Source organism: Crocuta crocuta, unplaced genomic scaffold, assembly GCF_008692635.1.
Source record: "Crocuta crocuta isolate KB4526 unplaced genomic scaffold, BGI_CrCroc_1.0 scaffold19, whole genome shotgun sequence".
Taxonomy (NCBI): Eukaryota; Metazoa; Chordata; class Mammalia; order Carnivora; family Hyaenidae; genus Crocuta; species Crocuta crocuta.
In genome coordinates, this window is record NW_027551565.1 from 874,445 (window position 1) to 893,633 (window position 19,189).

At 38.4% G+C, this 19,189-nt stretch overlaps 1 long non-coding RNA gene across 2 annotated transcripts; it reads right to left on the minus strand.

The window, feature by feature from the left end:
* Positions 1 to 2,741: 2,741 nt before the first annotated feature.
* On the minus strand, positions 2,742 to 15,670 carry LOC144219999 (uncharacterized). Of its 2 annotated transcripts, XR_013331581.1 has the most exons (6): positions 15,482 to 15,670; positions 10,177 to 10,301; positions 8,378 to 8,553; positions 6,624 to 6,758; positions 5,648 to 5,770; positions 2,748 to 4,182 (listed from the first exon to the last, which is right to left on the minus strand). It is a non-coding gene; the product is annotated as an uncharacterized LOC144219999 (long non-coding RNA). The 2 variants fall into 2 exon arrangements; XR_013331580.1 differs by having other exon boundaries at positions 2,742 to 5,770.
* Positions 15,671 to 19,189: the final 3,519 nt, after the last annotated feature.

Below are 19,189 nucleotides of genomic sequence, written 5' to 3' on the forward strand. Positions count from 1 at the left end.
TATAGAAGTTCTTTATAGATTTTTGAAAGGAACCCCTTATTGGATGTATAATATGCAAACATCTATTCTGTAGGGTTTGTTTTGTTTTATTGATGGTTTCTTTTGCTGTGCAGAAGTTTTTTGTTTTGATGGAGTCCCAGTAGTTTATTTTTGCTTTTGTTTCCCTTGCCTGAGGACACATATCTAGTACAATGTTGCTATGACCAATGTCAGAGAAATTATTGCCTGTGTTCTCTTCTAGGATTTTTATGACTATACAGAGGGTTGAGATCTGAAANCAGATTTCAGACAGATTTAGAAAAGATGATCACTAATGAAACGGTGGGTGGTTTTTAAAAACAAAATGGGAACAGGGGCACCTGGATGGTTCCGTTGGTTAAGCATCTGACTTCGGCTTAGGTCATGAACTGATGGTTCATGGGTTCAAGACCTACGTCAGGGCTCTGTGCTGACAGCTCAGAGCATGGAGCCCGTCCCTGGCTCATACTCNTAGAAAGTAGTCCGTTTACATCTTTGACATGTGGCTTTCCAGTTTTTCCAGCTCTGTTTATTGAAGAGACTATCTTTTGTCCACTGTATATTCTTGCCTGCTTTCTCGTAGATTAATTGGCCATATATTTGTAGGTTTATTTCTGGAGTCTCTATTTTATTCTGTTGATCTATGTATCTAGTTTTGTGCCAGTATTATACTGTTTTGATTACTACAGCTTTATAGTAAATCTTGAAATCTGGAATTATGATACCTCCAGTTTTGCTCCTCTTTGTCAAGATTGCTTTGGCTTGAATTCTAAATATTTAAAGCAGAGGGCCTTATGGTAAGAATATCTGATATCTCTACTATTATGGCTCCATAGGTTAATGCACACATCTGCCTGTTATCCCACAAAAGCACAAGTTGCTTTTGTTTTTAATAGCAGATGTTTTTTTCTATAACAATTACAAATATATAAAGGGTGCTCGCACTGTGAATGCTACTTCTTGACAGTGAATCCGTGCTACTCCAGGACAGAGTATAACAAATTTCTGAAGTCTAAAATAGCATGAAAACAAATGCTTGCAACTGTCCTCACTGAAGTTCTTACAAGACAGGTAAATGACCTCCGTCTCAGGATCCAACAGAATTTCAAAACACATGGAAGTTTTTATTTGTGACTATTATTCCTAGAAACCAAAGGGAGGTCTTGTTACCCAGGTCAGCCATATTCCCAGAAGCTAGGGCTTCAGAGCTAGGTTCATCCCCCAAGAAATCTCCACCTATGGGATAATTGGTTCTGTAGCTACTTGTGAAAAGTGACTGGCTTCAATTCCAGAAGAGGTACCACTGATTGGGGTGACTGTGCCTTTCCTGAATAGCCAAAAAGCTGGGCAAAGTTAGGGCAGTGAGATATTAAGAGTCACTGTGGATAGGCATCCACTCAGGAGTTGGTTAAAAGTAGGCATCGCAAAATAATCTAGAGTGATTGAAATTAGATCATTGAGTATACAGGGGGTTGGGAACAGCCTGCCAATGGCATGAGTGAATTTTCTGGGTTGATGGAAATAATCTGATAGAGGAGTTGGTTACATGGGTATATAGTTTGTTGAAGCTCATCTAACTGTACATTAAAATGGATGAAATTCATCATTTCTAAGTAAAATTACATCTCAAAAAATTGACTAAAAATGAAAGTCAGCATTGAGAGGGTAACTGGCTTTGGATGCAGGATCCTAGAACAAAATGGGAGGGGGGGAAGGGAGCAAAGAGTGTCCTGGCAGACCTGGGTGGCTCAGCTGGTTGAGAGTCCAACTTTTGATTTCAGCTCAGGTCATGATATCACAATTTGTGTGTTCAAGCCCTGCGGCAGGCTCTGCACTGACAGTGTGAAGACTACTTGGGAATCATTCTCCCCTGCTCCAACTCTCTCTTGCTGCCCCTCATCCACTGTATTCTCCCTCTCAAATAAATAAACTTAAAAAAAAGTGCCCTGAAAATGTCCCCTTTCTGAACCCTATGAGCTTCTTTTTCTTCCTCCTCGCCTTCCTTCCGGCATGGGGATCCCTGGAGGGCCTCTCAGACTCCTCAGGCAGAACCTCTTGTCTAAAATTTCCCTTTGTCTTCTCTGCACACAATTCTAGCCCTGTTTTCACAATTTTTTCATCTCCTGGTCTGCTCATTGCATCCCTAGCACCTAGGTGCTCTACAAATATGTGTTTAATGAATGAATGGATAAGTAAATGAAAGAAGAAAGGAAGGGAGAGAGAGAAGAAGAGAAAGTTAAACAAAGTATGCCAAGACATCTATGCCTCATGGCAAACTATTTATCCTTCTCAGTCTTCCCTTCCCCTCCCCTCCCCTTCCTCCCTCCCCTCCCCTTCCCCCNCATCTTTTGATGTGTGTGTTAGTCATCTGGATGTCTTCCTTGGAAAAGTGTCTGTTCATGTCTTCTATCCATTTCTTCACTGGACCATTTGTTTTTTGGGTGTTGAGTTTGACAAGTTTATAGATTTTGGATACTAAAACTTTGTCCAATTTATCATTTGCAAATATCTTCTTTCATTCTGTTGATTGCCTTTTAGTTTTGTTGATTGTTTCCTTCACTGTACAGAAGCTTTTTATCTCGATGAAGTCCCAATAGTTCATTTTTGCTTTTNCTCCCCTTTCCCTCCTCTCCCCTCCCCTCCCCTCCCTTCCATATTCTTTTTCAGTAAAAAAACAATTTCTAGGGGGAGAATTATCTCAAAGGAAGGTATTTATTCTTCTAGACAATTAAAAGACACAAATTGAGAAGAAAAATTGATGAGTGATTTTGAGCATCTTTTTATGTGTGTGTTAGTCATCTGGATGTCTTCGTTGGAAAAGTGTCTGTTCATGTCTTCTGTCCATTTCTTCACTGGACCATTTGTTTTTTGGGTGTTGAGTTTGACAAGTTTATAGATTTTGGATACTAAAACTTTGTCCAATTTATCATTTGCAAATATCTTCTTTCATTCTGTTGATTGCCTTTTAGTTTTGTTGATTGTTTCCTTCACTGTACAGAAGCTTTTTATCTCGATGAAGTCCCAATAGTTCATTTTTGCTTTTATTTCCCTTGCCTCTGGAGAAATATCAAGTAAGAAGTTGCTGCAGTCGAGGTCAAAGAGCTTGCTGCCTGTTTTCTCCTCTAGGATCTTGATGGTTTCCTGTCTCACATTTAGGTCTTTCATCCATTTTGAATTTATTTTTATGTACTGTGTAATAAAGTGGCCGGTTTAATTATTCTGCATGTCTCTATCCAGTTTTCCTAGCCCTATTTGCTAAAAACACTGTCTTTTTTTTCCCATTGGATACTCTTTCCTGCTTTGTCAAAAATGAGTTGGCCAAATATTTGTGGGTCCATTTCTGGGTTCTCTATTCCATTGATCCATGTGTCTGTTTTTACGATAGTACCATACTGTCTTGATGATTACAGCTTTGTAGTATGGGTTAAAGTCCAGGATTATGATGACTTGAGCTCTGGTTTTCTTTTTCAACATTACTTTGGCTATTCAGGGTCTTTTGTGTTTCTGTACAAATTTTAGGATTGTTTGTTCTAGCTCTGTAAAGAATGCCAGTGTTATTTCTTCCAGGTTTTTTTGTGCTTTTTAAGCACAATATAAATATACATCTATATACATTTTTAGAGTTGAAATTGTATTGTCGATGAACTTTTGAATTCTGATTTTTATTACATCATATGATAACTATTTCATCCTTAATCATTCTTCATATTTTAAAAAATTGCTACATGGTCTATGGAATGTGTCTCAACATTTATGAGGACTGAGCATAGATGTTTTGCAGAAATAAGTCCTGGGCAGGTGTCACCGATAATGACTGATCGATATATGATATATAGCATATATCATGATGGTATCATCATGGTTTATTAATATATACCCTGCCCCCCTGTGATTATGTCATGCTCTCTGTGACACTGAAAAGTAGCACTTCTGGAGTCAGCCTAAGTAGATAATAAGGACACCTCATGGTCTGGAGTTGAGAAGGAAAGAAACCACTTACAAGGAAGAAGACTGACAGGGAAAGCCCGAAAATCAATGCTAATGCCTTGTCAGCCAGTCCGAAGTATTTTTGGCATTAAGAGTTCTGTCCATTATTAAGAAATTGAAGTAGTGATGTATTTCTGTGAGTTCTGGCATCCTTCTGTACCTACACACTTGAGCGACCTAGAAGGAAGATATTTCCAAGTAAATATGAAGGCTAAGATGGATTACCTTTACCGTGATGGTAGCTAATATTTCCTGAGTGCTGACCGTATCCCGGGTGTGCTCTGTGTTCTTTCCACCTGTTAATGCATTTAACCCTCACAATGATTCCATTGAACAATTTCTATTTATTATCCTATTTATTCTCATATTACAGAAAGAATAAAAGAGGCATAGAGAAGTTATATAAATTCTCCTCAGAAAATGGGATTTAAACCTAGGGGTTCAGAATATACATGCGTATGTAGTTATTTATATATACATGTGTACAATTCATATACAATTCACATATATGTGTGATTCATGTACTACACGTGTATGTGTGTAGTTTCCCCGTTTGTGTCTTTCCTGACCTGGTGAAACCTTGCCTGTATACCCCTCCACTGTGGTCCAATGTTTTGTCCTCTGTTTACGAAAACTTGAGAACTGTGCTGATTGTAGCTAACTTCCTCAGCTCATGTGTTTATCACAGCCCACTGGAAGTGTGTTTTTCTTCACACTCTTCTATTACCAGTTCTCTGTAAGAGCACTAATAGCCCTTCCAGTTGCCATGGAGACTTTTCTGACATTAGACCTCTTTGTAGCTTTCAAGAGTTAGCAACTTCTTCCTACATATTTTCTACCACTTAGTTTCTATATTACGGGGCATCCTTGTTTGTTTTGTAATCTTATGGTATTTCTCTTTCTGTTTAATGTGTTCTTTCACTTTGGACCCTTTGCAGTTGACATTCTCCAGATTTTTATTTATATACCACTATTTTTCTTACTCTGCACATTTTCCTTGTCTAATAGCATCATTTTTGAACTGTCCATCTCTCATCTTGATGGGATAATTCTCCAGCCTGTAAATTTCCAAAGCTGGATGCAGTTCTATCCACATTTATTTAGATATGCTTATATCTGTGGAATGCCCTCCTGAGTGGCCAATAGGCATCTTAAACTTCACATGTGTAAAGCTTGACTCATCATCTTTTTCTCAAAACCTGCTCATCTTCCCGTATACTCTGCACTCTGTCTCAGTTAACAGTACTATGTTCTACCCATTGCTAACTAGAATGTTAGTATTGTTCTTGTTTTCTTGCCTTTCCTGTTTTATTTTCTAATATTACCTGAATTTTGTATTAATGGTATCACGTTGAGTTGCACATGACAGAAATCCAACTTAAATTTCCCTTGGACAAAAGGAAAACTGTACAGATTTACTCCACAGCCAAAAGTACAGCTTTCCTATGAAACCTTTCCTAAGCCAAAATGTAATGAAGTAAAGAAGCAGTTACCATTAATTTATATGGAAATTTTTTGAGCATTCCCAGACCCAAAATATAACCTCTCTTAGCCTTTTTGGATACCTTAGGTTACATGTTGCTGATGGATGCACAAAATTAAATAGAGGTGAAACACAGCTCAAAATTAAATAGATGCTCACAGACACAATTGAAAGCTACGGCAGCTTGATGATAAGATGCTGAGGATATTTCCCAGGGAAAGAGCTGGGCGGGGCCACTGTTGCCACTGCTCCTCAGGGTGCGTGTGATCCCTAGAACAGCATCTGCAAAACAAATGCTGAGTGCTATTTTCACCTTTTGCCTTTTTTCATAAAAACGAAACTCCTTTTTGGATTTCTCTCAGAGAAAATAGGTACTAATGTAGATCTCTCACTAAAGCAAAGTGGTGTAACCCAAACTTTCACAAAGCTAAGGGTGCTTGAATGGACTTGTGTGACGTTGACTGGTCGAAATATAGCTGGGCAGCAAGGGAATTCATGGTACCAGGTGTCTTTCTAAATCTCTCAGTCTCTCCCTTGTACCACCCCTACACTGATCTCTGCTTCTCTTTGTGTGTTGGCTACATCCTTTCTGGTAACCCGGGGCTCACAGCTTCATGTGGAGAGAAAATGGCACTTTCCCTCCTAACTCTAAACCTGGAAGTGATTTTTATTGGTCCAGTTTGGACTATATTTCCACTTCCTGGACCAGTTACTGTGGTGGAGGCATTGGGTAAGAGGGTGAGAGGAGTTAACAGATCTGATCCATCCGTGGAATAGCCATTATTGGTGATGAGAGGGCATGGCTCCAGGGGTGAGATTCTTTCTCCAAATGAAGAACCTGCCTTTTATCAGAAGAATCAGAGAAAGGGGTGGTGCACAAACAAAAAATGATAAATGTCCACTACAAATCTCTTCCTTCCTCTCTACCCTTCCATTTCTCTCGTTCATCTTCTGAATTATTCTCCTAAATTACTGTTATGAGCCCTTTCCTTATCTGTCTGACTCCAAGTCCTGTGGTGTCCAAATCCATTTTCAATACAGAGTCCTGATTTTATATAAGTAACAAAGTAAACAAGTAAACAAGTGTGTGTGGGTGTGTGTGCATGTGCTCATGCGTGGTATAACTCTTACCTACCTATAGCAAAGCCTACAAAGCTTCCATTCTCCTCCAGGTTGAAGTCCAAGTTTCTCCTTATAGCCTTCATGACTTCTAGAGCCATATTTGGTAATTCAGTGTCACATATTTTTACTTCCGGTTCTAAACATCATTCTGTAATATTACCAAACAACGTTTGTTTTTGCTCAATGCAATACATCTTTCCTTTGCCTCTCTGATCAAATTACCTTCCTTCTGCCTACTATGCCTGTTTTTATACTTCATCTGCCCGACTCCTACTCAGCACTAAAAGCTCAATTCCTATGTTTCCTCCTGGATATCTCTCTGACAGGTACTGAAATCCCTCATACCTTGTTGCCTATTTGTGTTATTGCAAGCAAATGATTATGTATTTATCATTAACCTCCTCACAATAATACAAGCTTCCTGAAAGCAGGAACCTTGAGTTGAATTACCGTGGTGTTCCCCGTGCTAAAAAAAAAAAAAAAAAAAAANACAAAATTAAGGATGAAAATACCACAAACTCAATTATATGATTATTTCTGAAATACCTGGCAGATTCTACTCTAATACATTTATAAATCACATTTTTCTACTTAAAATTGTGTTACTGTTTCTTAATTACATCTATTATATTTGACACCCAATTAAAAATCCTTTTATTAAATGGTTTGTTTTAGAAATTGGATATTCTGATTATTTGAATTTTTTGAATAAGTGGAAGACTGCCACAATCACAGGTTATTCTATATTTTCAGAGAACATTGACCAAATGGGATTTTTCTTTGATTCTGTAATTTACATTATCCCCAGAGCATCATATTTTCCTTTACACAATGCAATACTTGTAAAAGGTATTCAATATTATATATCTCTATAAACAAAATGTAAATGTTGTAATTTGTTCAAAAATAAATCTTTATCAGTCTATATTCATGAAATTTCTTAAACTTATTTGACTGAATTGACCACTGTTTTTCCCCTTTCTTTTATGATGTATATCTGACTTTTCTTCCCTTTTTTCATGGTACACTTTCTTTATCTCCTTGGCTGCTCCATTGGTTCATTCAACAATTATTTGCTGAGTCCTTTCAGAGAGCTGGTCTTTATCTCAGAGCCTCTGCTCAAGTGTCACTTTCTCCCTACATGTCCTTGTTTCCTCCCACGTGGTCGTTGTACCCAACAGACACCTCTCATCTGAGCTCCGTTGCCGTATATCTGTTTGCCTGTTCCACGTCTTTACTTGGAGTTCTAACTACTATCTCTGACTCAGCATATTCCAAATTCCACACTCCCCATAATTTCTTCCTCCCTATCAGTGAATGGCACCATTGCACACAAAATATGTAAGTCAAAGCACTGAGAGTCATTATTTCTTCTCTGTCTCTCCCCATCCAGTCAATCACCAAGTCCCATTGATCTTGCCTACTTGCTACCTTTGCAATCTATCCACTTCTTTCTCTACTGCCACTGTCACATACGTCCCTATCAGCATCTTTCTGCACTACTCTAATTCACTTGTAAACAGTCCCTTGCTTCTTAAAAAAAAAAAAAATCTACTTAAATTCTAGTTAGTTAACATATAGTGTAATATTGGTTTCAGGAGTAGAATTTAGTGATTCATCACTTACATTTAACACCCAGTGCTCTTCACAAGTCACTTTCACTTCTCTCCAATCTCTTATTCACTCTGTTGATCTAATGATCTTTTAAAAAACATTGATCCAATTATGTTATTCCTATGCTTAAAGCTCTAAATGAATTCCCATTACCTCTAGGACAAGTTCCAAAATACATTTCAAATGGCCTACACAGACTAGCTTTCCTCTCCAAGCTCATCATTATTTCTCTTCTGGATCCATCTCTGTGCATCAATCATGAAAATTTTTGTTTCTCAAAGAATACTCTTTTCTGCTTCAGGGCCTTTTCACATGCTTTTCTCGTGTTTCTGTTTATATGAAAACAGAAATAAAATATCCATGTAGTTAGAAAACTCATGCAGTACAATAATCTATAAAATATAAAAACAAACCTTCCCTCTTACTCCCACCCCTACCACTCTTATCAAAGCATCCAATGTCATTTTCCTCTTGTATATTTTTCTAAAATTGTGTGTGTGTGTGTGTGTGTGTGTGTGTGTATTTGGAGGAAATGGGGACAGAAATGGGTTTACCCCCATACTCTATAATAGAGTGCAATGATTAAAGTATAAAATCTGGAAACTGATTGCCTGAATTCAGGTTCCGTCTCTGCCACAAAGTAGGCGTGGATCTTGGACAAGTACTTATCCATTCTGTGTCTTAGTTTCCTCATGTGTAAAATGGGAAATTAACAGGATCTACCTATAGGGTGTATGCAGTTTTGATGTCTCCAAATATTAGGAATTTTCTCCACTTGTTCAGTGTTTATACCTCATTTCTTTCTTGTGTAGATGTGCTTTTGGTATTATTTCTAGAATGGTGTACATAATGTATATACATAATGGAGGTATTAGTGGGTATTCTCCTCTTGTTTGTGCCTTTCATTGTAATGCTCTTCCAGTGCTTTGCCATTAAGCTTATTGATGTTGACTGATGCTGACTCTTGGGTTGAGAAAGGTACTATACAATAATAACTATTATTATTTTTAAAGTATGTTTATCCTATCAATGATGTTTATGAAAAACTGATTTTGAATCTTGTCAAATAAGACAAGATTTGGGCCTACTTGAAAAGATCATATATTTCCCCTTTGGACCTATTAGCAGTATGTTGCTTAACAGAATTTCTCGAATTTCTAATTTACATACCATTATTCCGATATTCCAGTCATATCACACTCATCTTTTTTTCTTAATCCTCCCATATCTTTTACATGGTCACACTAATCTAGAAAACGATAAAATTTATTTGTGGTCCAAAAAATCACTTTTAATATTTAATTACTATCTTTAATCAACTTTGAGTATGGTCTGTCTCTCCTACAGTTCCTCCTTCCTCCATTTTTCTTTCTTTCCTCATCCCTTTTTCTTCTCCAACAACTATGGTTTGTATGATATTGGTGGGAGAGTCGTATCCCAGCACGTCTCACAATGGGCACTTAGCAAGTGACTCCCAGCAAAATGTGGCTGGAGAACATTTGTAAGGGCATATATAATATGCCTTTGGAAAGGCAGGTAGGATGTTCTAAAAACAATGTAAGATTTGTTACATGCCTGCTAAGTTTCGGGGATGTTGCTGACAACACAGTCGGTGATTATGTCATGGTTTCCACCTTCAAGGAACTTATGTTTGGTGAGGGGCCCATAGGCAGGCACGTTACACTACAGTGGCATGGAGGGAAACCACTGCCCAAGAAAGATGCCACAGCGCCCAACGTTTAGTTGAGTTCTGAAAGGCTAACAAAGAACCACTTTCCTGACTTGGAAAAATTGATAATGATTCCAAAACAAAAGGAATTTGATGTTAAATTCTAGAAAGTGTAAAATATAGCTGATACTTATAATATTCCCTAATTCTAAATTTCTGTAAGAATGAAATTTAATGTTTTGAGCTGCCTCATAATAAAGTAAACGAATAATTAGCACTTTACCTCTAGCTAATTGGTGGAAGCAATGTCACATGGCATTTTTAAATCAGTCCAAGTAGTTTTTCTGCTCTAAGATCCTAACCTAAGGACATCTTCATGTAAATTTTGGAGATAGGTTTCTCTTCATCCTAGGAGAAAAAGAATACCAGGTATAATGGGAGACTTTAAATGATATACCATCAGCTGTTAGAACATATTATTCAGACAAATGGTTATAAGTCTGAAGGTTACAAGTTGAGGTACATTAAATGAAATTACATGAATACTCTAAGTTTGCATTCTTTACTGGTACCAATGTACTAAGTACTGCTGAGAGTGATGGTGGTAATGGAGGGGAGTAGATGGTGCTGGCAGTGGGGAATTTGTATAATACCATCCTTTTGAAAATTGTTTTAATGGATGCACTGGACTTAGAAGTTTGAAGCCATAACATAGAGTATTTGATGCATCTGAAGATCTGTATAAAGACTTGTTGTAGGCTCTGAGGCAGTTCAAAAATGGTGGCAATGACCGCATTATTGGAGAAAGTACTTAGTCTCCTAGGATGACTGTCTTGAATAGAAAAACACTCAATTAAATGCCTCAGTAAAAATGACTAGTTGTCCTTTATATTCATTTTTCCTTTTTATGTGGTCAGAGAGTCCCAGATTTTTAGATGGATACGTGACCACATGGAATAAAGACTACATGTCTTGTCTCCCTTCAAGCAAGATGAGGTCACGTCACTTAGGTTTGAACAATGGAGTATAAGTGGAAGTGTCACATCTTAATGAAGACTTGAATCTTCATTAATAGGCAATCATCATGCATCCTTTGTCCTTTGACCCCTTTGTCTTTCTACGGGCTGGAATGCTACAGAATTGCTGGAGCTAAAGTAGCTATTTTCCTCCATGAGGTGACCTTGAAATTGGAGGCCATATAAGTAGTAGAAAAACACAACGGAGTCCAGGAATTTAAGCATTTTATGGAATTGAACCCTGTACAACTACTAGACTGCTTGCCTTCAGGCTTTTATGTAAGAGAAATAAGCCCATCTCTTCTGTAAGTTACTGACATTTGAGGCCTCAGTTACTCAAAAGGAACTCCATCCTATATGGTCTGTGTGAATCAGTTCTCCTTTAGCTGTTCAGAGTATATTATAGAGTCAATATGTAATTGAAAAATAACAGTAAAAAGGAAATATATTTTATAATATAACAAGGTCAGTTGTCCTTTACAGTCACATTAATGTAGTATCATTTAAATATTAACCTTCAAAAAAATTTCCAAATTGCGAAGATACTGAGTTCTCTGAGGTTGGCCAGGATTGGGAATATGGCGAAGAGAAGCGGCTTTGCGGATATTCTTCTACAGACGTTAGAAAAGGGCCTGAGGCCTCTTGTGATCTACCTGAAAACTCCAGGGTTGCTCAGACCTTCCCTAGGACATCTGCACAAACATTTGATGCCCAGGGGGTTATGGGTACTGTTTTAGGAGCTGACTATAATGTAATGATTAAAACAAAGTCCTAACTCTCATGGAACTTACATTTTGGTTTATGGACACGGATGATAGATAAGTGCCAAATCAATGCACACTAGATGAGAAGGGGTACGTGTTATGAAGGAATCTAATGTTGGATTAAGACACAGAGCAGAACTGGGTGTGTGCTGGAGGTGACAACTCGAGAGATCTTCCCTCAGCCTGGAATAAGGTACACATTTAACAACCATATACTTGGGCCCATTGCTTTTAATGTGTTTTGCTTCCCACTCCCTTATGGGTGAGCACATGCCGATATGCCAGTGATCTCCTCATTCTGGTCCCAAAGGCATTCTAAAGAATCATAGCCTGGTATATATGTGTGTGTATGTTTGTGTGTGTGTGTATATATATTTATATGTGTGTGTATGTATGTGTATATATATGTGTGTGTGTGTGTATATATATACTTTTTTTTTTTTTTTTGCCTCTTTCAGGTTACTTTTAATTTCCAGCATATGGCTTGGCAATAACATTAAACTGATAAGAGCCCAATCCGGGTTCAAATTTCACTTTACATATTATCCCAGAGATGATACTTTTAACTTCTCATTACTATGCTCAACCTACAGCCTATATTTAAGCAGGCTTTTAACAATGGGAAAGTAGTCCTGTAGAAACAAAGCATGGAATTCAAGGTGAGGAAAGAACGACATGTGTATACGGGTCGTGTCTTCCCACTCACTACCCAAATGTCACTGGGCAAGTCACCAAGCTCATTTCTGCATTTGTAAAATGAAATAAAATTCACAAGCTTCTACGGTTTAATGAGATTCTCCTTGTGAAGAATGGGATAACTATAAATCCCTAGACCTTGTCAGTTATCATTGTATTTACTGTCTGCTCACAGACCAGGGCATTTTAAGCCATTGAGATTCCCTGGAGCTCATGTGAAGGCTGTAGGCTGAGAGAAGGGCAGCTGCTGGTAGAGTTTGAGTAAGCATATATTTGTTTAAACTTGTTTCTTTAATTTACTACAATCATTACTCCCTGCCAGTAAGGACATATTCTCAACGTTCTCTGAATAGTTGAAATTAAAGGCAGATTTGCTAGGGATAAGCTCATCACAGTTTTCATCTTTAAATATATATCATATTTGTTTATAAAATAATGAAAGAAAACTTTAAACACAAAATTAGGTGATGCCAAGCCAGACACATATGACAAGGCTAATAATCCTTGTAAGAGAGGGAACTTTCGGAAATCAGTAGGAGAGAGGTATAAATATCCTGAGAAAGATAAGCAAGTACCTGAATACACAACTTAAATAAAAGATTAGCCTAGAGGTGGGTGAGAAAGTTTTGTCCCCGTTGGTTATAGAACAAAAGAGATTTAAAAAACCCCCACAAGATTTGATTTTTTTTCTGTTGACAAAGATTTTACAAACACTAAAAAAACAAATCTTATGTTTTTAGAGAAGAGAGAAATGGAAATTCTCTTCAAAAAAAATTTTTTTAATGTTTTATGTATTTCTGAGAGAGAGAGACAGCGTGAGCAGGGGAGAGGCAGAGAGAGAGGGAGACACAGAATCTGAAGTAGGCTCCAGGCTCTGAGCTAGCTGTCAGCATAGAGCCCGATGTGATCATGACCTGAGCCGAAGTGGGACGCTTAACCGGCTGAGCCACCCAGGTGCCCCGAGAAATGGAAATTCTCAAACACTGTTGGTGGTAGGTATACAAATTAGTACAAAGCCTTGAAACTGGAGTTCTGCTTGATTTCTTTTAATTTACCTCAATTTCTATTAATTTATTTATCTATTAATCTATCTAATTGGAAATCTAAAGATGCACCCAATATTTAATGTATTTGATATCTATCAGAGTAATACTTAGAATAGGAAATTGTAGGAACAATTTAAGTAAGTAACAACAGGGGGCTGATTCAATAAATGAGGCAATGAATAGTAAGACCACTTAATGGTCTGAAATTGTTTAATGAATTTAAATATTGTTTAATGAAAAACATGCTAGAGTGTTTATACACAACATGTGTTCACTGAATGAATACATGCAGAGACACATTCCAAAAACAATGGGAAAGTAAGTCCAGTGTTTCTCTTAGGCTTGAATTATAAATATTCCAAATTATCTGCAGTGGATATGCATTATTTTAGAGCTGTATGTTAATCCCAGGGGACAGAATTTATTTCTCTTAAAAATTATTAAAGACCAGAATCCTAACCTAAGGTGGAAAATTCGACTCAACTATGCAAGACTATCATATGTTTTCCAACTGACTTCCCGTTTCTGTTAAACCCTTATGCTTGCTAACCAGCATTATGAGTTTGTTGTGGGTCAGGGGAAGTTAAACATTTCCAGTGAAATGAAGATTTTCAAGGAGTCTCCCCTACCCCTCCGCAGATGTTTTCAGAATGCAGAATGAGGAAGATGTTAGCTGGGAAGAGGGGGTCTGGGGCGGACCGACCTGAGGACGTGCTGTCTTATTCCACTGGTTTTAGGTATTGCTGCTGTTTTAAAAATGTAAGTTTATTATGATTTGGGCATAGTGAGGCCAACAGACCAGGAGACCATTGTCATTGAAAAGACAGTTTGTTGCCATTCCCAAGAGGAAATGGTGAGCCCCACCTGCCGACTCAGCCACAGGGCAGAGGGAGCATGAGAGGAGTGTGGGCAAGAGGCTGTGTGGTTTCCACAAGAAGGAGTGGGCAGGTGAGCAGGCTTAGAATTGGCTGGTTTGGGTAATTTCAACAGGCTCTGGGTACAAGGTGTGTCCCTTGGTGTTTGGCACCTGGCCCCCGGGTGATTAGGGCAGGAGATAGTGGCCTGGATGTGAGGGCTCCATAAGGGAGATGACAGGGGGGCTAGATTTTGTGCTGGTTGGTGTGTATATGAAAGACACCCTTGCAGGCCAGTCAAGCCTTTTAGTATCTCTAGATATTGGCCAGCCCTGAGAGAAGTAGTCTCTTTCAGGTCAGGAAGAACCCAGGTATCAGAAACATGTGCTTAGTACAGCCTCTCTAGACCCGTCCCTAATTTTACTTCTCCCTTCAGGCTTCCAAGCCGCTGACATCCACTATCAACGCCCTTGATTCAGTCACAGGGTCCCGGCTCCTGCTGGTTTCTTGTCTGGGTTTGCCTCCTTTGGTCTCTCGCCCTCTTGGCATTTTTACTTCACCCTGCATGGGCATGTGACAACCAAGGTACCTTCTGGAAGCTCCACACATCCACAGAAAACCAGGGCCTGAACTCAGCCCTTTCTCTACCTCAGCGCTCACAATTTTTGTTTTTTGCTGTAGTCCAGGGGACACTAGGGGCCTTCCTGTGCCAAAGTCCCAAAGGCAAGATGACACATGCATCTCTGCTTTGGAAATTCTCCTCAGCTGTATTTTGAGGGAACAGGCATTTGAACCTGATTTCCTGCCTTTCTTCCTCTACTCCTGCCCTTCCTTTCCCATTCCATCCTTCCCAATTTATCTTCTCCACACACACGGAGAGCTTTCCTCCTTCCTGCGTTAGCGAAACTCAATTTACCTGACACCCTCGTTCTCCCTACTCTATGGCTTATAAAAGCAACTCTCATATCGTCACCTAAGCCTGCCTTTTTATCACTGGGGCTGTGGGAAGAGCAAGAGCTAGGTTTTGCTAGTGACTAAAAACACGATGGTTTAGCGTATTAAAATATTATCCTTGCCATAGTCTCCCCTTAGTAACTGTGGCATCCCCACAGAGGACATTCAGCTCATGTGTACACCTTCTCTCTTCAGACCATATCCTCTTCAACCCCATTAGTCTCAGCTGGGTTAACATGGCGCTGTGCAAATGCCTACCTTTCTCCAGTGAAAGTTGTTCTCCCTTCCCCAGGATACTTCCCTCCTCCTGGTCACCTCCTGGTCACCTCCTTGACCACCAGGAAGCTGAACCAAAACTATAAGCACGATGTTCCCCCCAGATGGCTGAAACTTGGATAAGTCTTGCAACCTGGGGATGGAGGAAGTGAGCAGCTGCCTCAGATGAGAGCCAGCGGGACCATCCCGGCCCAGAGCTCCCACCGTGCCCCAGCCTCACCCAAGTCATTGTGCAATCTCTGGCCCTCGGACACGTGAAACAAGGACAGAGGTACAGGAGAGCAAAGACGGCGCCTTTGTCTCCTGTGATCTTTCCAGCACGTGGTAATTCCATGCAACTCGCTGTGGCTTCTCTTTCTGGCTCAGCTACACTTGCCTTCTCTGAAACAGGCTCCAGGTGTGCCCCAGGCCACTGAGCTGCTGCCACTGAAATGGACATTCCTCTATAAAAAGAGTTCTTTAAAAGTCCAGAGTCCAAGCCAGGAGACTGAAAAAAAATGCTTTCCGAGCCCCCACCTCTCTTCCACATGCTTCATTACCCTACATGTGCTTCTGTACGTGGTTGCTCTTCACCCTCAACTCAAAATGACATGACTTCTGGATTTGGGTCCATTTTGGCGTGCATACATTCCGACCTCTACATGTTGTGGTTTCAATAGTTGCATGTAAATATATAGATGTAAGTTACCATACTATTACTATTTTCTGTAATTTAAGAAAATAAAACCTTTTCATCAGTACGCACATATCTATAGCCACATCTAGTGAAACTGCATAAGATCAGAGCTAAAGGGAAAAAAAATCAGTAAATCTCAGAAAAGGATGAATCCATCTGAAGAAATAATTAGCTTGAACCTTGAAATCTTTACACAGTTAGCTCAGAGTTAGAGTGAAATGCAGATGTAGAAAGACCAAGAGAATTTGCCATCCATGACATTTACTGAAATAGCTAGTAAAGGATGTAAATCAATAACAAAAATAAATCCTGATAGGATGTTTGGAATGCAGTAATAATAAAAACAGAAAATTTTGAATATGTTGGCAAAAACCATGCAATTCTGTGCATTCTTAAAAATGTAAAACAGAAGAATACAGTAGTCAATGAATAGTTGAATACATTAGCCAATGAACTATTGGCTATCATATGAATATATTTTTAACCAGTTTGGCTTTTGATTTAATTTTGTTACTGTTTTTAATTATCCTGAAATGTTACATTATTGTATAGTAAATCTATCAATCTTCTCCCTTATAGTTTTTTTTTTTTAATTTTGCTATCTTGTTTAGAAAGTCTCACTCATACTCCAAGGTTATAAAAATATGTCAATTTCCAAAACTTATATTGTTTTCCCTATTTATAAACATTTAGAGGCACATAAATATATCAATATAGGAAATAAGATTACATTTAGATACTGAAATCAAGAACAGGGACATGTTAGGTAGACAGAAAAGTCATGAGATTGGGAACATCATATATAACAAGGCGTTGTGGTTTTCCGCCCCCAGATATTTTAGATTGAATTTTTAAGTGCCAGAAAACAGTTTAAACATGTAATAGAATTATTGGGTTGGAGAAACTTCCAATTTGATGACAGTTGATTGAAGCAAAAGGTTAATTTTATTAAAGGCTTATGTAGCTGTCTACCAAAACAAAACAAAACAAAACACCAAAAACCAAAACCAAAAATGCCCTTTTGATCTCCAGACCTATATTACACCCTTCTCAGTGTGAACTCTAGGCCACTTTCATGTATATATGGAACTACAGTAAATTAGAGTACAGAATATAGGGGAGGATTTTTTCCCAGATTTCTCATGTGTCTCCTGATGTATGGTGTTTACACTGTGGTCTGGAAAAAACACAGGCTTTGAAGCCAGATGGTCCTAGATTAGGGTAGCCAGATTTAGCACATAAGAATGCAGGGTGCCTAGTTATGTCTGAATTTCAAATAAATAATGGACAATTTTTTAATCCAATTCAATGCGTAATGAATTGGGTCCCAGCACCACTTTTCCTGCTGTGTGACTTTGAGAAATTACCTAAACTCTCAAAATTCAATCCTCACATTTGCCAAGCAGGAGGACTTATAGCCACTTTTTAGGTTGTTGTTAGTCTTGACATGTATGCAAAAGGGCTGAATGATATCTAAAATGTGATAGGCACTTAAGAAATGCTAGCATCTGTCCCCTCTTCCAAGATTCTATCCAGCCATGTGGAAATAGCTGCAGTTACAAATTTATAATCCCTGATGTCAAGAAGTACATAAATGATTAATGATTAAATTAATGTATTTGGATGTTGCCAGCCAAGATTTTAAGGCACTGCTTAATTAATTAACTAATTAAGTAATTAATGCTCATGTTGCCCTTGTTATCTCACAACTAGCATTAATGATCTTCTGGTCCTGAGCACTGGGAGGATGTATGGAGGCTTGATGAGAACATTTGGATCTTAAATTTAAAATGTCCAGAATAGAATTTTTTATTTCCCCATCCCCATCTAATTATCTTGTAGAGTTTCCAGTTTGAGTAAAAGGTACAATCATTTATCCATTGTTCAAACTAAACCTAGGAGGAATTTGGCCTGATCCCAATCAAAATACAAGTGAGTTTTTCTATAGAGATACGAAGAATCTTAAACACATACACACACACACACACACACACACACACACACACACACACTAATTTTGATAAAGAGCAGAGCACACCCTGTATCTAAATATTGGTTCCTAGGGGTACCTGGGTGGCTCAGTCAGTTAAGCATCCAACCTCAGCTCAGGTCATGATCTCATGGCTCATGAGTTTGAGCCCTGAGTCTGGCTCTTTGCTGACAGGTTGGAGCCTGGAGTCTGCTTCAGATTCTGTGTCTCGTTGTTCTCTTTCTCTTCCCCTCCCCTACTTGTGCGTTCTCTTTCTCTCTCTCTCTCTCTCTCTCTCAAAAGAAAACATTTAAAAAGTTATAAGCAAACAAACAAACAAATAAATACATACATACTGGTTTCTAATGGCGTTCCTTACCATTCCTTGAGCCAGGACAGAGTATACACTAGATGAGCCTGGAGCATCTTATAGAGACAAAAGGCAAAAAGTGCCAAAAAAAAAAAAAAAAGAAAATCTCAAAAACAAAAAAGTAAAAACAAACCAACTCTACATTAAAGGGTGTTTGTCAACATGACATGGGAACCAACAGAAAGAGCTCCCAATAGCCAAAGCTGGAAGAAATTGAGCAAGAAGATAAATCGTGTAGTACTGGATCATAACCTAAAGTATAAAATAAATATTTATAAGTTCATACTAATATAAATAAGTAAATGAATAAATAAATAATGAGGGATAAAAGACAAAGCTTTCTTGGAAAACAATTCCAAATAATTTATGTAAGATGCTTTGTCTTCAAGGAGGTGGAGCATAACTCCCCAGTCCTTAACTGTGGGCTGGGTATAATGACTTCCTTCCAAAGAGTACAGTATGGAAACAGGAGAAAAGAATAACTTTCTGAGATCTCTGCTGGGATCTAAGAAAAATTACCTCAACCAGATGATTAAGGTCATTATCAATGGTGATAAATTGTGTTGATACCATATGCCCTCGATCTAACATGATGAAAATGTCACTTTACCTCTGTGATCTTCCTCCCCCAAACTCATAATCCCAGTATAATCATGAGAAAATGAAAATCCAGAT